Source organism: Argentina silus (assembly GCF_951799395.1).
Source record: "Argentina silus genome assembly, chromosome: 8".
Taxonomy (NCBI): Eukaryota; Metazoa; Chordata; class Actinopteri; order Argentiniformes; family Argentinidae; genus Argentina; species Argentina silus.
This window is the reverse complement of record NC_139662.1, coordinates 23,810,091-23,816,853: the sequence shown is the minus strand read 5'-3', so window position 1 is coordinate 23,816,853 and position 6,763 is coordinate 23,810,091. Positions and strand designations below refer to the sequence as shown.

Here is a 6,763-nt window from a genome sequence, read left to right as displayed (position 1 = left end):
GTGCAAAAGCAGTCCAGAAGGGGGGCAGTGTGGCAGCAATCTCCTGTGTGTTCCTGTGTTGCAGGAGTGGACAACGGGCAGGACATCCCGCGGGAGCTGCTGGTGGGGATCTACCAGCGCATCCAGAAGTGGAGCTGAGGACCAACGTGACCACGTCTCCCAAGTCCAGGCAAGTGGAAAGAGTCATAGTGGGGAAAAAAACCAGTTAGTTCTTTGAACCAGAAGTGTTGATTGGCTTACAGCTTCCTGTCTGCTTCCTGTCTGTTCTGTCCATTCGCTTCTGTGTTGTAATCAGGGCCTGGTGTTCTTCCTTCTTCATCTGACGAAGGATAAGGAAAAACTCCAGGCTGTGGTTATGACTTGTCTTGTGAGGAGTTGAGTACTAGGTGTTGTTGTTGTTTTTTTGTGTGTGTGTGTGTGTGTGTGTGTGTGTGTGTGTGTGTGTGTGTGTGTGTGTGTGTGTAGGTGCTCTCCCTGCCCCACCGGAGGTTGGTGTGCTGCTGTCAGCTCTACGAGGTTCCGGACCCCAACAGACCCCAGAGGACGGGGGTCCACCAGCGAGAGGTCTTCCTGTTCAACGACCTGCTGGTGGTAAGACCCCCTCACACCTCCTCCTCCTCCTCCTCCTCCTCCTCCTCCACCTCCATCCTCCGCTCCCTCACACCTCCTCCTCCTCCTCTTCCACCTCACCTCCTCCTCCTCCTCCACCCCCTCACACCTCCACCCCCTCACACCTCCTCCTCCTCCTCCTCCACCCCCTCACACCTCCTCCTCCACCGCCTCCATCCTCCACCTCCTCCTTCTCTTCCTCCTCCTCCTCCACCCCCTCACACCTCCACCACCTCTACCTCCTCCTTCTCTCCTCCTCCTCCACCTCCACCACCCCCTCACACTCCTCCTCCTCCTCCCCCTCCATCCTCCTCCTCCTCCTCCTCCACCCCCTCCATCCTCCACCTCCTCCTCCCACCTGCTCCACCCCCTCACACCTCCAACACCTCTACCTCCTCCTCCTCCTCCTCCTCCACCTCCTCCTCCTCTTCCTCCTCCTCCTCCTCCCCCTCCACCCCCTCCATCCTCCACCTCCTCCTCCACCTGAATGTCAGTTTACTTCCAGAATTGACTGAATTGAAATGGAACTGACCCCAACCATGGTTCCTACCTCTACCTACCTATGGATTTACCATGGGCAGGAACATCTCCTGGCCCAAACCTCTACCCTAGGATTCCACTACAATCAAACAATCAATAAAGGTATATTCCTCTTTTATCCCCCTTTCTCAACCTCCTCCTCTCCTCTCCTCCTCCTCTCAGGTGACAAAGATCTTCCAGAAGAAGAAGACATCAGTGACGTACAGTTTCAGACAGTCCTTCCCTCTGGTGGAGATGCAGGTCCACATGTTCCAGAACTCCTGTGAGAAACCTGGTTCCCCTCTCCCTGCCTAGAACCTCCCTGTCTAGAACCTCCCTGTCTAGAACCTCCCTGTCTAGAACTTGCTAGAATGACTTGTAGTGTAAACTCACAGCAGTGAAAACTGCAAAAACTGCAATACGACGTGTTCTATTCATCCCTTATCCCCTCCATCTCTCTGTTAATCTAATCTATCTCTCTATCCATCTCTCTATCCATCTCTCTATCATCTCTCTATCCATCTCTCTATCCATCTCTCTGTTAATCTAATCTATCCATCTCTCTATCTATCTCTCTATCTATCTCTCTATCCATCTCTCTATCCATCTCTCTATCCATCTCTCTGTTAATCTAATCTATCTCTCTATCCATCTCTCTATCCATCTCTCTATCCATCTCTCTTTAAATCTAATCTATCCATCTCTCTATCCATCTCTCTATCCATCTCTCTATCTATCTCTCTATCCATCTCTCTATCCATCTCTCTATCCATCTCTCTATCCATCTCTCTATCCATCTCTCTATCCATCTCTCTTTAAATCTAATCCATCCATCTCACCATTTCTTCTGATGTCACTGTCTCATACACTCTGTATAAGATTCTCTCCCTCTGGTTCACAGATGAATCAGATCTCTCTCATCCTTCCATGAGTTACCCCCCACCCCCACCCCCCCCCCACCCCCACAGTATCCCTCTGACCTCTCTGTTCTCTCTCAGACTACCACCCCCCCCACCCCCCCCACCCCCACAGTATCCCTCTGACCTCTCTGTTCTCTCTCAGACTACCACCCCCCCCCCACCCCCACAGTATCCCTCTGACCTCTCTGTTCTCTCTCAGACTACCACCCCCCCACCCCCCCCCCACACAGTATCCCTCTGACCTCCCTGTTCTCTCTCAGACTACCACCCCCCCCTCCACCCCCACAGTATCCCTCTGACCTCTCTGTTCTCTCTCAGACTACCACCCCCACCCCCCCCACCCCCACAGTATCCCTCTGACCTCTCTGTTCTCTCTCAGACTACCACCCCCCCCCCCCCCCCACCCCCACAGTATCCCTCTGACCTCTCTGTTCTCTCTCAGACAACCACCCCCCCCCCCCACCCCCACAGTATCCCTCTGACCTCTCTGTTCTCTCTCAGACTACCACCCCCCCACCCCCCCCACACAGTATCCCTCTGACCTCCCTGTTCTCTCTCAGACTACCACCCCCCCCCCACCCCCACAGTATCCCTCTGACCTCTCTGTTCTCTCTCAGACTACCACCCCCCCCACCCCCGCAGTATCCCTCTGACCTCTCTGTTCTCTCTCAGACAACCACCCCCCCCCCCCACCCCCACAGTATCCTCTGACCTCTCTGTTCTCTCTCAGACTACCACCCCCCCCCCCCCCACCCCCACAGTATCCCTCTGACCCCTGTGTTCTCTCTCAGACTACCACCCCCCCACCCCCCCCCCCCAACACAGTATCCCTCTGACCCCTGTGTTCTCTCTCAGACTACCCCCACGGTATCCGGCTGACCTCGGCCGTGCTGGGGGGGAGAGGAAGGTGCTCATCGTCTTCATGGCGCCCAGCCAGCAGGACCGCACACGCTTCGTCAGCGACCTGAGAGAGAGCGTCGCCGAGGTGCAGGAGATGGAGAAGTACCGAGTGGAGTGTAAGTAACACTCCCCCCGCTGGCCACTGTGAAGAACTGCGTGTGTATGTTTAGTGTGGGTGTTGGTGTACGTGCTCAGAGGCACACTCGCTCTCTCTCTCTCTCTCTGACCTGTGTCTGGACGTGAGAGACAGGAAGACAGTTGTGTCGTAGGAGGTGTTTTTGCTTCTCTTTTTTTGTGTGAAATGCTTTGTGGCCTGAAAAGGGCTATATAGTAAAGTTATTATTATTATTATTATTATTAAACTCATTCTATTGTTAGTAACCCTTTCTCCTCCTCTCTCTTTTGTGATAAAGCATTTCTGTATTGACTGGTGTCAGTAAAGGTTTTTTTAGAATTCAAATTCTCTCTCTCTCTCCCCCCCCCTCTCTCTCCCTCTCTCCCCCCCTCTCTCTCCCTTTCTCTCTCTCTCTCTCTCTCTCTCCCTCTCTCTCTCTCTCTCTCTCTCTCTCTCTCTCTCCCTCTCTTCCTCTCTCTCTCTCTCTCTCTCTCTCTCTCCCTCTCTCCCCCCTCTCTCCCTCTCTCTCCCTCTCCCCCCCCCCCCCCTCTCTCTCTCTCTCTCTCCCCTCCCCCCCCTCTCTCTCTCTGTAGCGGAGCTGGAGAAGCAGAAGGGTGTGATGCGCCCGAGCCTGATTGGAGGAGTGGGAGGAGGAGGGGTGGGTGTGAAGAGTGACTTGGTGAATGGCACCATGGAAGAGTCTGTCTGGACGACAACTACTCCGCGGGGGAGGGGCTTAAACGCACGGCGCTCAGCTCCTCCCTCAGGGACCTATCAGACGCAGGTGAGAGAGAGCACCCCCACCATTGGATCAATTCCATTCCACTTCCTGTCAATTCGGATTGGACAGATAGTTTCTCCATACGAGTGAAGCAGGGAGGCTGGTGGAGGTAGAAATCGGAGGACGGGCTCATTGTAATACGTGGAACGGGTCGATACAGAATGATTAGAATGAGCCTGTCCTCCGAATTCTACCTCCACTAGCCTCTACTGGAGTGAACGTGCTGTTCCATGACTGTAACGGTTGTTTTAGAGGTCAGAAACCCAGACAAGGCTGGTCTACCTGGGTCTACCTGGTTCTACCTGGGTCTACCTGGGTCTACCTGGTTCTACCTGGGTCTACCTGGTTCTACCTGGGTCTACCTGGGTCTACCTGGGTCTACCTGGGTCTACCTGGTCTACCTGGGTCTACCTGGGTCTACCTGGTTCTACCTGGGTCTACCTGGGTCTACCTGGGTCTACCTGGTTCTACCTGGGTCTACCTGGTTCTACCTGGGTCTACCTGGGTCTACCTGGTTCTACCTGGGTCTACCTGGTTCTACCTGGGTCTACCTGGTCTACCTGGGTCTACCTGGGTCTACCTGGTCTACCTGGGTCTACCTGGGTCTACCTGGGTCTGCCTGGTTCTACCTGGGTCTACCTGGGTCTACCTGGTTCTACCTGGGTCTACCTGGGTCTACCTGGGTCTACCTGGGTCTACCTGGTTCTACCTGGTCTACCTGGGTCTACCTGGTCTACCTGGGTCTACCTGGGTCTGCCTGGTTCTACCTGGGTCTACCTGGGTCTACCTGGGTCTACCTGGTTCTACCTGGTCTACCTGGGTCTACCTGGGTCTACCTGGGTCTACCTGGGTCTACCTGGTCTACCTGGGTCTACCTGGGTCTACCTGGTCTACCTGGGTCTACCTGGGTCTACCTGGGTCTACCTGGTTCTACCTGGGTCTACCTGGGTCTACCTGGGTCTACCTGGGTCTACCTGGTTCTACCTGGGTCTACCTGGGTCTACCTGGGTCTACCTGTCGGGCTGCTTTGATTTTTCTCTGGTTTCCCCTTGCTGCATCTCACACTACTACTACTATAAACAACACACACGCACACACACACACAGACACACACACACACACACACACACACACATACACACACACACACACACACACACTCACACCAGCAGCATGAACACAGGAAACACCCACATTGTGTTCTGACAAATATAAGCATACTATAAAACACACACACATTTCTACTGGTATGAAACCTTCTGTCTGTATATCTCCTCTTTCCTCCCTGCCTCTCCCTGCCTCCCCCTGCCTCTCCCTGCCTCTCCCTGCTTCTCACTGCCTCTCCCTGCCTATCCCTGCCTCTCCTCTTTCCTCCCTGCCTCTCCCTGCCTCCCCCTGCCTCTCCCTGGCTCCCCCTGCCTCCCCCTGCCTCTCCCTGCCTCTCCCTGCCTCCCCCTGCCTCTCCCTGGCTCCCCCTGCCTCTCCCTGCCTCTCCCTGCTTCTCACTGCCTCTCTCTGCCTCTCTCTGCCTCTCCCTGCCTCCCCCTGCCTCTCCCTGCCTCTCCCTGGCTCCCCCTGCCTCTCCCTGCCTCTCCCTGCCTCCCCCTGCCTCTCCCTGCCTCTCCCTGCTTCTCACTGCCTCTCTCTGCCTCTCCCTGCCTCTCCCTGGCGCAGGGAAGCGTGGGCGCAGGAACAGCGTGGGTTCCCTGGACAGTACCATGGAAGTAAGTCTGACTGGGTCAACATGGACCCGCCTGTCCCTCGAATGTAGAACCGTCCTAGTACACTACTGATAAACCCTAATGTAGAACCGTCCTAGTACACTCTACTGATAAACCCTAATGTAGAACCGTCCTAGTACACTCTACTGATAAACCCTAATGTAGAACCGTCCTAGTACACTCTACTGATAAACCCTAATGTAGAACCGTCCTAGTACACTCTACTGATAAACCCTAATTCCCCAATGGAGTCTGTCATCCCTAGGCTCCTCCCAGCCCCTCCCAGCTCCTCCCCAGCCCCTCCCCCTCCTTTTGTGTGTGTGTGTGTGTGTGTGTGTGTGTGTGTGTGTGTGTGTGTGTGTGTGTGTGTGTGTGTGTGTGTGTGTGTGTGTGTGTGTTGTGTGTGTGTGCGTGTGTGTGTGTGTGTGTGTGTGTGTGTGTGTGTGTGTATGTGTGTGTGTGTGTGTGTGTTGTGTGTTCCATTGTGCTTTTTTTTCAAAAGTGTGTTTCAGTGTTTTGGTTTGTCATGGTTGGTGTCAGATGTGATGATGATGATGATGATGATGGTGGTGAGGAGGATGATTGTGATGATTGTGATGATGATGATAATGATGATGATGATGATAATGGTGATGATAATGATGATGATGATGGTGGTGAGGAGGATGATTGTGATGATGATGATGATGATTTCATGAGTACTAATGCTTCTTCCTCTTCCTCTTCCTCTTCCTCTCCCAGGGCTCCATCATTAGCAGCCCGCGGCCTCACCAGCGCTACCAGCCGCCGGCCGGCATGATGCCAAGCGGGTTGCCAGGCGGGTTGCCAGGTGTGATGCCAAGCGGGTTGCCAGGTGTGATGCCAGGCGGGTTGCCAGGTGTGATGCCAGGCGGGTTGCCAGGTGTGATGCCAGGCGGGTTGCCAGGTGTGTTGCCGCCTGGTTGCTATGGATCAGAAGAGTACCGGCCTCATCGCCCCATCCTGAGCCCCGGAACGGGGGTGGGGGGTGGGCCGGGGCAACAACACACCACTGCTGGAGTCTCCAGCAGTGCAGAGAGAGGGGGGGTGGGGGGCGGGGGGGTGGGGGGCGGCCCTGGGCCGACCAACCCTGGCTCCTTCCTAGGATCACTCTTCGGCAGCAAGCGTGCCAAACCGCCAGGGCCCCTCATCCCACCGGGACCACCTTACCCCGCCCCTG

At 55.1% G+C, this 6,763-nt stretch overlaps 1 pseudogene across 1 annotated transcript in view; it reads left to right on the top strand.

Annotated features, from left to right (window-relative positions):
• LOC310808103 overlaps window positions 1-6,763 on the top strand; it is a 33,167-nt pseudogene that overhangs the window by 23,051 nt on the left and 3,353 nt on the right. The window contains exons 6-12 of the transcript XR_014555097.1: window positions 65-204; window positions 466-591; window positions 1,312-1,411; window positions 2,904-3,064; window positions 3,657-3,847; window positions 5,519-5,568; window positions 6,307-6,763. The exon at window positions 6,307-6,763 is cut by the window's right edge and continues 3,353 nt beyond it. The product of XR_014555097.1 is annotated as an uncharacterized misc_RNA (transcript). The remainder of the gene's footprint in view (window positions 1-64; window positions 205-465; window positions 592-1,311; window positions 1,412-2,903; window positions 3,065-3,656; window positions 3,848-5,518; window positions 5,569-6,306) is intronic.